Source organism: Chrysochloris asiatica, unplaced genomic scaffold (assembly GCF_000296735.1).
Source record: "Chrysochloris asiatica unplaced genomic scaffold, ChrAsi1.0 scaffold00022, whole genome shotgun sequence".
NCBI lineage: Eukaryota > Metazoa > Chordata > Mammalia > Afrosoricida > Chrysochloridae > Chrysochloris > Chrysochloris asiatica.
Genome location: NW_006408540.1, coordinates 18,063,529 through 18,076,973, shown reverse-complemented (window position 1 = coordinate 18,076,973; position 13,445 = coordinate 18,063,529). Strand labels below are relative to the sequence as shown.

Genomic DNA, 13,445 nt, shown 5'->3' with positions numbered 1-13,445 from the left:
AAAGATAAAATAGATGGCTGGGACCTCCTAGGAATTAGACACTTATGTGCATCAAAGGAGTCCACTAAAAGCATAAAAAAGAACCTACAAACTGGGAAGATTTTTTTTGCCAGTTACATATCAGACAAGCGACTACTATCTAAAATTTATAGAACACTTCAACACCTCAATAAGAAGACAAATAATCCAATTTAAAAATAAACAAAAGACATGAACAAACACTTTATCAAAGAAGACCTTCAGGCAGCCAACAAACATTTGAAGAAATGCTCACTATCACTAGCCATTGTTGTTGTTGTTGTTAAGTGCCGTAGAGTCAGTTTCAACTCATACAGACCCTGAGTAGGATTTCCCAGGAGCAGCTGGTGAGCTTGAACTGCCAACCTTGGGGTTCAAATGACCTTGCAATTAGCGCATTAACCAATAGCACCACACCAGGACTGTATCAGTAGAGTTGCAAATAAAAACAACAATAAGATAATCAACTTACCTCAGCTTTAATAGCAGAGTTGAAGAAAAACAGAAAACAACAATTGCTAGAGAGCTTGTGAAGAGTTTGGGACCCTCCTACATGGCTGGTAGAACTGTATATATGTGTTGTTGTTGTTAAGTGCCGTCGAGTCGATTCTGACCCATAGCGACCCTGTATAGGTTTCCAAGGAGCAGCTGGTTAGCTTGAACCACCGACCTTGCAGTTCAAATGACTTTGCAGTCTGGCACCACACCAGGACTCCGCATGTAAATATATATATTTATGGAATCCTGGCGTGGCATTACAGGATAATGCACTAGACGACAAGATTGGTTTGAACCACAAGGTCGGAGATTCTCTCACTAGCAGCTCCTCAGAAACCCTATATGGGGTTGCTATGGGTCAGAACCAATTTGACAGCACTTATCACCAGCAATATATATATATATATATAACATATATATGTATGTATAAAACAAATGGAAAATATGGCCAATGAGATAAGTGATGTGAGATTGAGGGATTAGAATCACTGAGATGAAAAAAATGTGTCTGAATGAAACACAAAACTGATGATCTGCTTTGTAAACATCCACCCAATTCACAATTAAAAGTTTAAAACAAGACAAAGGATGCCTGTGGGTCCCTGAGGTGTCTCACAGTCCAAACGAGCCTTTCCTAGTTAAACCAGATCCTCAAATACTGAAAGCATTTCCAGTTCCAGGTGTGAGTGTATTTCTATTATAACCCAGACAGAACCGAATTTCCATGTGGGTTGTTACCACGGCTATAAAAATTTGTCTGATCCTGTGGTTATCTGAAACCCCTGACATCACCCTGGTCATTAAGCAAGAGAACTGAGGACCAGCTGAGCGTTACCACAGCAACCTGCACTGGGTTAGCAGCAGGGCTTGATAACAAAAGCATTTTATTATGGGTCATTAGGGCAAAAGCCTTCATTTATATTATTTCCTGTAAAATCCTATTATTTCAGGAGTTAAACTCCCTCCTCACCTATGCAGCTCTTTGAAATTATAAATGGGGTCACTAGGAAGGGAAACAATTCCTAGTTTAGGGTAATCCACTGACCCCCACAGTGCTCTGTAGTTGAGAAAAGCATTTTGCTGGATGTGGAGAATTCCTGAATGCAGAGAATTCTTGTTTCTGAAAAGTGAGATGTCTTCCTTCATAATCAGTTGTCCCCCCAACATGTGGCATCCTCTAAAAAGGTGCTCTATTAGTATCTGAATTAGTATCAACAAATACTGAATTAGTATCAACAAATTGGGCCTGTGGGTCCCTTAGATGTCTCAGATTTTAAACTACCTTTCCTAGCTGTACCAAAGGCAGACACTGGCTGCTTCTACCAACACTTAGAGGCATTGGTGGTTCTATGATAGAATTCTCACCTTCCACACAGGAGACCTAGGTTTAATTCCCCACACCTCTTAAGCAGCCATCCTTTTCTCTCAGTGGAGGCTTGTGTGTTGCTCTGGTGCTGAACAGATTTTAACTGAGCTTCCCGACTAAGACGAAAGGTCTGGTGATCTGCTTCTCAAAATCAATCCTTGAAAACCACCTGAACCACAATGGTCTGCTCCTCAACCCATCATGGGGCTGGCACAGGAACAGACCTGTCATTCCACTGTGCAGACTCCACAGCAGCTAATAGTACTCACAGCCCAAGAAGAAGATGAGTCTTTCCTGTACTTATTTCTGTTTCTAAAAGCAAACTCACTGCCATCTAGTTGACCCTGCAGGACAGAGAACAATTGCTCCTTAGCGTTTCCAAAACTAAATCTTTGCGAGCACAGACAGTCTTATCTTTCTTCTGTGCTTAGCAGCCCAATGCTTAGCCCACAGCACCACTAAGCTTCCTTTATTTATGTCTGGTTGTTGTTGTTAAGAGCCATCAACTCATTTCTGAGTCATAGCAACTCTGTATAGGGTTTCTGAGGAGTAGCTGGAGGGTTTGAACCATAAACCTTGTGATTCAAGCTTGTAGTACCACATCAGGACTCCTTATTTCTGTTTGGGAATAGGGAAATTAGGCAAGTGCCATAGGTTCTGATTCATAGCAAAACCCTGGTTAGGGTTTCCAAGAATCAGCTGGTGGGTTTGAACTGCCAACCTTGTGGTTTGCAGTCCAGAGCTGATCCTACAGCGCCACACCAGGATTATAGGCAAGCAACCTAGCTAATGTCCTTTTGTAGTCCAGGTCCACCCCTGGCCCCAGACCCTTTGCCAGCGTTTCAGACAGACATGGTGAGGAATTGCTTTTGAATTGTGATGGTGGTGGTTATGTACCATGGAGTCGGTTCCAACTCATAGCAACCCTGTATAGGGTTTCCAGTCTTTACAAGAGCAGAAAGCCTCATCTGTCTCCCATGGAGCAACTGGTAGTTTCGAACTTCTGACCTTGAGGTTAGCAGCTGGACTTGTAACCACTACGCTACCAGAGCTCCTTTTGAAATTGTAATAGTTCTGCTCTATTTGGCTAATGGACCCTGGAAGGTCATGCACTCACAGCTCCATCTGCTGCTGATAATTAAGTGTACCAATTCAACAGAAGCAATCCTACTAATGTCAGAATATGCCCTGACTTTTAAACCCCTAGACTGAGGTGATAATTAATTTAGGATTTTCTGAACGCTCACCAGTCATCTCATGACAGATTCTAGGAAGACCACAGAAAACTAGAGATGAGCAGCAAAGGGGTTATTTTTTGGAAATTTCTGACTTAGTACAGTGAAGAATATATGAAAATGCTTCCCTGTTCAGAAAGCTGCTTAACTGAATATATAGGACACTGTGGGCATGTTATTGAATTCACTCATGAGGTCACTGGCATGTCACACCTTTTTCCAAGGATGGCATTCATGGTTCTCAGATGACCCAGAGCAGAGTAGGGGCCAGCTAGTGGATGTTGGCTAATGCTTTGCTTCCAAAGCAGAAGCTGAGTAGCTGCAGAATTTTAAAAATTTTTTTAAAGAAAAGCAATTAACAGTAACAAAGAGTGGTTTTTCTCTTACTGTTTTTGTCTGTAGAACTGTTAGGTGCCATCACGTTGGCTCCGAATCAACAGCCTTGTGTACAGAATGAAATACCGTCAGGTCCAGCAACATCGTCACAATAGTATGTTTGAGCCCCTTGTTGCAGACACTGTGTCAAACTATCTTGTTGAGGGTCTTCCTTTTATTGGCTGATTCTCCACTTTACCAAGCATGATTTCCCTCTTCAGGGATTGGTCTCTCCTGACAACATGTCAAATTGTTCATTTAGGATTAAAAATACCATGCCTCAAAGTGACATCTTTGCTCTTTAACACTTTCAAGAAATCTTGTCCAGAAGACAAATGAATAATGTGTCATTTGATGTCTTGACTGCTGCTTCCATGAGCATTGAATGTGGATCTAAACAAAATGAAATTTTTGACAACTTCAATATTTTCTCCATTTATCATGATGTCATTTATTAGTCCAGTTGTGAGGTGTTTTGTTTTCTTTATATTGATATGCAATTCATGCTGAAGACTGTGGTCTTTGATTTTCATCAGTAAGCACTTCAAGTCTTCTTTGCTTACAGCAGCTATGGTTGCATCGCCTGCATATCACTGGCTGTTAATGAATTTGCCTCCAATCTTGATCCCACATTCTTCTTCATATAATCCAACTTCTCAGTTTATTTGCTCAGCATACATACTGCATAAGTATGGTGAAAGAATAGAACCCTGAGGCACATCTCTCCTAATATTCAATCATTCAATATCCCCTTTTATGATCTAACATCTGCCTTTTGGTCTATGTACAGATTCCTCACCATGCAATGTTCTGGAATTCCCACTCTTCACAACGTTATCCATAGATTGTTATGATCCAAATAGCTGTTTGTCTTTGTGTAATAAATAAAGCACAAGTAAACATCTTTCTGATATTCTTTGCTTTTAGCCAAGATCCATCTGATGTCAGCAATGATATCCCACGTTCCATGTTGTCTTAGGACTCCTGGTGTGGCGCTGTCAGATGAGCACCGGATTTTGAACCACAAGGTTGGTGGTTCAAACCCACCAGCTGCTCTTTGGAACCCCTATACAGGGTCGCTATGAGTCAGAATCAAGTCAATGGCACTTAACAACAGCAACAACAATGTCTTAGTCTGGGTTTTCTCGAGAAGCAAAGCCAGTAAAACATACACATGTATATATATATATATATATATAGAGAGAGAGAGAGAGAGAGAGAGAGAGAGAGATAGAGAGAGAGAAGTATATTGTCAATTAAATGAATGACTCACAATTGTAAAGTACCAGGTCCCCAGCAGGAGAGAGAGTCCCTCCTGTATTGGGAGCAGGCCACACCCCCAAGTTAACTATGCCTATGTTAGGCTTTGTCACCATGGGAATAAGCACATTCCCAACTATAAAACCTCTGGAAATCCTGGCCTAGTCGAGTTGACACAGAAGCCTAACCATTATAGTCCATCCTTGTCAATTTGAAACCTATAAATTATATGTATAATCTCTAAATAAAAAAGAATTGTAAAGTTATACTTGCATATAATTTAAAAGTTCCCTTTAACTTTTACCTCTAGAAGGGGGATTTTCCTATAATGAACTGACTTTCCTTGCCTTGATGGGTTGACTATGGGTGAGAGAGAGAGAGAGAGAGAGAGAGAGAGAGAGAGAGAGAGAGAGAGAGAGAGAGAAGTTTATTATCAAGAAAATGGCTCACAATTGCAGACTACCAAGTTTACAGCAAAAGAGAATGACCATTTTGTTTGGAGCAGACCACACCTCAAGGAAGCATCCCTTAAATTGATTGGCTACTCATAACCACTCATCACAGAATTAACTATGCCTGTATTAGGTTTCATTGACATAGGAATAAGCACATCCCAACTGTTAAACCTCTAGATAACGAGGACTAGTCAAATTGACACATAAATCTAACCATTACACATGTTCTCTTCTGAATCTGGCTTGAATTTCTGGCAACTCTCTCTCAATGCACTTTTGCAACCATTTTTGAATTATGTTAAATAAAATTTTACTTGCATGTGATGTTAATGAGATTATTTGATGGTTTTGGCATTCGGTTGGGTCACCTTTCTTTGGAATAGGCATCAATATGGATCTCTCTTCCAATTGGTTGGCCAGGTAACTGTCTTTCAAATTTCTTGACATAGATGAGTGAATGCCTCTAGTGCTGCATCAGTTTGTTGAAACTGATGTTCAATCTGTGTCCCAGGAATTCATGAAATCTTGTTTTTTGCCAATGTCTTCAGTGTTGTTGTTGTTAAGTGCCGAAGAGTCTGTTCTGACCCATAGCTACCCTGTACAGGGTTTTCCAAGGCTGTAAATCTTTATGGGAGCAGAAAGCTTTATCTTTTTCCGGTGGAGTGGCTGTTAGTTTCTAACTGCTGACCTTAAGGTTCACAGCCTGATTCGTCCTTTGATACCATCAGTTCTTGATCATATGCTGTTGAAATGGTTGAATAATAATCATTTTTTTTTTTTTTTGTAAAATGACTGTATATTCCTTCCATATTGAAGGACTGGATTTAATCACAAATTACCGTCCCAAATTCCTTCTTTCAACTCTAATATATTGATAGCTAACTCTCATAAAGGTTTTACAAATGACTAATGGTTTTTCTTGTATAAAGATAACTGAATAAGACTAAGAACTAATCCTTTTCAACCGATATTTTAAGTGTCCTTTTTCTAGAGCACATGGAAATAATTTCTGTACAGGTGATTTAAATAAGATGTGTGTGTTTAATGTTAGAAAGAGAACATTATCAGATCAGATTTGAGGAATGAAAATATATTAGATTCAATAATGATGGAGATAAAAAGGAGAGAGATACAATCATTAAAATAAGAACCAATTCAACAAAATAAAAAGGTTTTTAAAATGTCCCAGTGTGCTTTACTTTTGATTTCCCCTTCCTTTGTATATTACTGGCTTCTAAAGGAGCTCTGGTAGCGTAGTGGTTACGACTCGGGCTGCGAACCTTAAGGTCAGCGGTTCGAAACTACCAGCCGCTCTGCGGGAGAAAGATGAGGCTTTCTACTCCTGTAAGGATTTACACCCTCGGAAACCCTGTACAGGGTCGCTATGGGTCGGAACCGACTCGACGGCACTTAACAACAACAACAACAACAACAAGCAATAAAGGAATTGCAATGATAAGCATTTCAAAAAAAGAGCAATGGATTTAGATTATGTTGTTGTTGTTGTTAAGTGCCGTCTAGTCGATCCTGACCCATAGCAACCCTGTATAGGGTTTCCAAGGAGCAGCTGGTGAACTTGAACCACCAACCTTGTAGTTCAAACGACTTTGCAGTCTGAGGCAGTAGCCCACAGCGCCACATTATATGTAAATACAAATGGAGTAAGCAAAATGAACTAACTTAATTAACTTGGTATGGCATTGTAAAACCAGAACTGGGTTACGAATCACAACATTGATAGTTCAAACCCATCAGCTGCTCTTCTGGCATGGCACCATAGGATAAGCACTTGACCTCAAGGTCAGTTTGAACTGCAATGTTAGTGGTTCAAACTCACTAGCCGCTCCTCAGAAACCCTATACTGGGTGGCTATGAGGCAGAATCGATTCAACAGCACTTAACAACAACAAGCTGCTCTTCAGAAATCCTATACAGGAGTTTCATTCGTTGTATATAGGGTTGCTATGGCACTTAACAACCAAAGTAACCTAAACAATTAAAAATTAAAATAATCCTAATAAGGAGCTCTGGTAGCGTAGTGGTTATGAATCGGGCTGCGAACCGCAAGGTCAGCAGTTCGAAACTACCAGCTTTCAGTGGGAGAAGGATGAGGCGTTCTGCTCCCGTAAAGATTTACAGCCTCGGAAACCCTCTACAGGGTCGCTATGAGTCGGAACCGACTCCACGGCACATAACAACAACAACGACAACTCTAAATAGAAGCCTTGTTTGTGCAACTGTTAAGTGCTAGGGTGACAGTTTGAACTCACTGAGTGGCTCTGCAGGACAGTGATGTATTCCTGTAAAGATTACAGCCTAGAAAGCCTTCTGGGCAGTTTTCCTCTCTCTCATGCATTTACTGAGTTCAAAAATGACAACAGCAGCTCTAACTTAGAGAAGCTCCTAGACACTTCTTAGAAAAGGCTTCTCTCTCACACATTATTTCTCTTTATTGTTAGTTCTTAGATAATCATCACCGTAACCCTTCCAGGTCTGCCTCTGTTCAATTCTTCACGAAATAGATTCTTTATTCAGCTTTGAAAAGCATACATATTCGTCATTTTGTATTGCTGTTGTTAGGTGTTATCAAGTCCATTCCAATTCAGAGTGAATTTAGGTCCAACCAAAGGAAACACTGTCCAGCCCTGAGCTAGCCTCAAAATTGTATGGTGCTATGCTTGAACTGGAGTCCTGGTGTGGCGCTGTGGGTTAATGCGCCAAACTGCAAAGCAGTTTGAACTGCAAGGTTGGCGGTTCAATCTCACCAGCTGCTCCTAGGAAACCCTCTACAGTGTTGCTATGAGTCGGAATTGACTCAATGGCACTTAACAACACCAACAATGCTTGAACTGATTGTTGTAGCCACTGTGTCACTCTGTCTCATTGAGGGTATTCTTCTTTTTCACTGGCACTTTACTAAGCATGGTGTCCTTCTCCAAGGACTGGTCCCTCATGAAAAAATGTCCAAAGTACGTGAGACATCTCACCATCCTCCCTTCTAAGGAGAATTCTGGCTATACTTTTTCTAAGACAGATATTTTCATTCTTCTGGTAGTCCATATTTGATATTCTTTGCTAACACAATAATTCAGGGGCATTTACTCTTTTTTTGCCTTCTTTATCACGGCCCAGATTTCTCATGCACGTGAGGCAATTGAAAATAACAATGACTTGGGTCAGAAATACCTTAGTTTTCAAAATCACATCTTTGTTTTTGAACATTTTAATATTTTGCAGAAGATCTAACCAATGCAATACATTATTTGATTTCTTTCCTGCTGCATCCATGGACATAAATTGTGGATCCAAGAAAAACAAAATCCTTAACCACTTCATTCTTTTCTCTGCTTATTCATCCAGTTGTGAGGATTTTTGTTGTCTTTAGTTTAGTTATAATCTATACTGAAGACTTGTAGTCTGATTTTTTCTGAGTGTTTCAAGTCTTCTTTCAGCAATCAGTGTTGTGTCACCTCCATATTACAGGCTGTTAATAAATCTTTCTCCTATCCCAATGCCATGTTTTACTTCATATATGTTGCAGACTGTGCAGAGGTTTGAGGCCCTATAGGCCTGAGTGTAACAGATCTAGCCACTTGGCAGTTAATAGCAAATTGTTTTTCATCAAATTGTTTAATCATATTTATTTAATTCCAAACATGAGCCCTGGATGTCCACAGAGAAATGCAATATTCCCCTAAGTTTCTAAGTTCAAGATTTTCCCCCTAGAACCAAGGCAGTAAAACTTCCTCAGAGGACGAACAAGGACAGGTTTACTGGGATTAAGCAGGGAGGCTCTGGAGAGGAACTGCCCGGGGTATATTCACTTGGGGTGGAGCGGTAAATTCTGGGAATACGGGATTAAGGACAATGGGGGCAATGCCCTCAGACCACCCTGGGTTCAATCAGTTTGATCCAAGTGAAGGTTAAACCCAGTAAGGAAGAAAGGAATATTGGTTTAAGTAAGGTTTACTGGCTTAACTTATCTTAAGGATTGTCTTGTCTGAATAATACCATTCTTCTGTAAAGATCCCTCCCAGCTTGGTGTGAAACTCCTCCCCTAAATAAAACAGAGGCCCGGGCCTCCCCAGGTGTGCATTGCTGGTTGGGAGGCATGGAGTAACGATTGCAGTGCATTACTGGTTGGAAGGCTTGAAGTAATGATTGCAGTGCATTACGGGTTGGAAGGCATGCAGTAAAGATTGCAGGGCAGTGAGTTGCTGCCTGCAGAGGCCATGATGCCTGTAGTCCCAAGCCTGCCCACCAGTGATGTATCCACCCTGGCTTTGGGGTGCCTCATTGTCTCCCTTCTTCTGTTTGTCTGTGTATTCTTTCGCTATCCCTATCGCCGCTGGATCTCCCCTCCTCGTGAACCAAACACTCGTGAACAACACAACTATGTCGAGGTCAGACCCCGACACATATAGTCCACCTTCTTGAATTATTTGCTCAGCATACAGATTGAATAAGTATGGTGAAAGGACACAACCCTGACACACATCTTTACTGATTTTAAACTATGCACTACTCCCTTGTTCTGTTTGAATGACTACCTCTCAATCTAAATATAGTTTTCACATAAGCACGGTTGTTCTGGAATTCCCATTCTTCATAATGTTATTGATAATTTGTTTATATATCCACATAGTAGAATGTCTTTGCATAGTCAATAAAACACACTAAACATCTTTCTGGTATTCTCTGCTTCCAATGAAAATCCCGCTGACATCAGCAATGATGTCCTTCATTCCAAGTCCTCTTAAATCTGACTTGAATTTCTGGTAGTTACCTGTCAATGTAGGAGTCCTGGTGTGGCGCTGTGGGTTAATGTGCTAGACTGCAAAGTCGGTTTTGAGCTGCAAGGTTGGTGGTTCAAGCTCACCAGTTGCTCCTTGGAAACCCTCTACAGGGTCACTATGGGTCAGAACCGACTTGGCGATGCTTAACAACAACAACCTGTCAATGTATTGCTGCAGCCATTTAAAAATTATTTTTAGCAAACCTTTATTTGTATGTGATATTAATGATATTGTTTGATCATTTCTGCATTCCTTTGGATCACCTTTGTTTGAATGGGCATGAATAAAGATTTCTTCCAGTCAGTTGGCGAGGCATCTGATTTCATAGGATTCACACTAATGAGTGTTTCCAGTCTTGCATCCCTTTGTTGAAGTATCTCAGTTGGTATTCTGTCAATTCCTGAAGCCTTGGTTTTTGCCAATGCCTTCAATGCAGCTTGGACTTCTTCCTTCAATGCCATTGGTTCTTGATCTCTTAAAATTGTTGATGTCCACCAATTCTTTTTCATACAGTGATTCTGTGTATTCCTTCCATCTGATTTCTTTTTCTCATAAAACTGAAAAAATATTTTCTTTTTAGAATAACTATGCTCAATGGATGTGCATATACTTGATTTTGCATGTTATTTCCTAAATTTGAAGATTATTTATTTTAGAAATAAAAACAGGAGAAAAGGAAGGGCAGGGAGCAGTTTATTGTAAAATATAATGAAGCAGCAGTGATTTGAGCAAGTGAGTTTCTGCTTTATATTCCTAGTCAGAGCACAAAGTGACTGGACATCCTCATCAAAGCTAAAGGGGGAGGTGGGGAGGGAGCAGAACCACCATGAAGACAACGCTGCATTAAAATCTCATTCTCTTGATAATTTCTGGTTTTCAGCTGACTGGATGAGTTTCTTCTGTCACTGTACCATCCTCTCTGCACACTTGGATGGTTTTATCAGCCTCAGCTGTTAGTAATAGATTTTCAAACTCATCAAAAGCACAAGCCAATATTCCTGACTCACTGTCCAAAGACCCAGGTTGCAAAGCTGCATGAACTCTCTGGAAATTGTAGCCAGTTCTCCAGTCCCAACGATGCATTGTGCCATGTCAGCACTCCATCAGAATTTACCGTCAATGTGTTAATTATAACATTATGACCAGAAAGATTTTGAATGAAACTTCCATCAGGGAACTTCTACTGTTTTATGTTGTCTGGAGAACCAGATGCAAATGTGTAATGTCTTGGAAGCAAAACCACAGCCCTTACTGATTTTTTGTGATTTGTTAGTGTGACTCTTGTTTTTTCCAGCCACTAAGTCCCATAACTGTATTGTAGTGGCATGACTTCCAGTAATAATTTGTGGTTTGGCAGCTTGACATCTCACTGTAGCAACTGTATGTACAGATAATGTGTGTACACTGGCTTTAGTTTGTACACCCCAAATCCGTGCAGTTGCACCTTGACTACAAGTTACCAGCACATCTATTGTTGGGTACAAATCCAAACCATACACAGCACTTAGATGTCCATGATAGTGCCGTATAACCTCATTATATTCAAGATCCCATCATTTTACTTGTTTGTCTTCTCCACAAGAGAACAGGTATGGGCTCCTCATGCTGACAATCACACCACACACTCTATTTATATGGCCAGTCAATGACAGTTTTAATTTGCCACTAGCTAAATTCAAGATCTTTATAGTCCTGTCAGCAGATCCTGTAACAAGCCACTGATTTCCAGGCTCCACACAGCAATACACCAAATCCAGCCAAAATGCCCACTAATAACCTTGTAGAGTTTCCAAAGTGGATGCCACTGGGGTTTGGCATTGTAGGGGCTTTTTTGGTCATCAGTTCAGAGTTCTTGGAATTGCCAGTCTCCATAATAACTGAGGTCATCACTGAAGACTGTGACTGGTCAGCAGCTCCAGGGTGTCAGTGTTCATTTCCACCAGGTGCAGTACGATTTGCATCAACCCTGGTCTGAGAAGGTAAAGCCACATCTATAGACTGTGCAATGGATTCACTTGGCATTCTTTGAATTTTCGTATCTGCAGTCAAAGCAACCCTAGGTCCTGGTGGATGTGGATATGTATCTATCACCAAATATTCAACTTCTTGTCCTTGATTGGCAGGATAGTGCTTGTGACCATAAGAATTCACTGCATTTTGAAGACCCTTCTCTTTAAAATTTTCTTTTGATGTAGGCATATGCAGTACAGGGTCATACTCATTACGAAGCTTGACTGCCATCTTTCGTTTATGACTCTCTTCATCCAAAGCCATAGGTTTTCCATTATCAGCTACAAATGTGTCATGAGTCCTTTTCAACGACCTGAACACAAGTGTGTGCACAGAATGTTTCTGTACCTCCTTGACCATGATGCTGCCCTGAAATCCACCCCTCAGGCAGGCAAGAAACACTAATCATCAATGCAGAAGCAGCCACCACAACTCTATAGCCCCTTCCCTCCTTCCATCTTCTTTTGATAATTCCTGCCTCATTCAATATTTTGTTCATGTTGTTGTTGTGAGATGCCATTGAGTTGCTCTGTCTTCTTAGTCACCCTGTAGACTCTTCTGTTTGGCTCTTTTACTTCATTATTTTTCCATTCACTTTAGCTACTCTATGTTCAACAGCAAGTTCCAGAGTTTCTTCTGACATGCATTTTGGTCTTTACTTTCTTTCTTGTATTTTTAATGAATTTTTGCTTTCTACATGTCATCCCATAACTCACCTAGTCTTCAGTCATTAGTGTTGAATATTTTCTTGAGATGATGGTCTCTAAATTCAGGTGAGATATAGTCAAGGTTGTATTTTGTGTCTCAAAGACTTGTTTTAATTTTCTTCAGTTTTGACTTGAATATGCAAATGGGTAATTGATGATTTGTTCTTCAGTTGGACACTGGCCTTGTTCTAACCGATGGTTTTGAGCTTCTTTATCATCTTTTCCACAGATTTGGTTAATTTGATTTCTGTGTATTTCAGGTGATGTCCACGTGTACAGTCACTATTTACATTGTTGAAAAAAGTTATTTGCAATGAATAAAGTCATTTTATAATTGATCTCCAGCATCATTTCTGTCATGACAGCTCTAAATTTCAGCTATCAATCCTTTTTCCTTGTTTCTAGTTTTCACATTCCAATCACCAATAATTGTCAATGCATCTTGATTACATGTTTAATCAATTTTAAACTGTAGAAGTTGGTCAAAATCTTCATTTTCTTTATCTTTGACCTAAGTGGTGGGTATGGAAGACAACTATGTCTATCAGTAAAGCAATAAATGTATACTTTATGGCTTATATATGTGTCAGAATACTATGTAACAGATAAGAGTATTAAATTAAATTCTCAGCCTCAAAAGAAAGTCCCATAAATCTACTTCCAAAAGATCAGTCATTGAAAATCTGATGGAGCACACTTCTATTTTGACACACATGGGTCACCGT

The 13,445-nt window shown here is 40.2% G+C and overlaps 1 pseudogene; it reads right to left on the bottom strand.

Annotated features, from left to right (window-relative positions):
• Positions 1-10,846: 10,846 nt before the first annotated feature.
• On the bottom strand, positions 10,847-12,373 carry LOC102831938 (annotated as a pseudogene).
• Between the last annotated feature and the right edge of the window lie 1,072 nt (positions 12,374-13,445).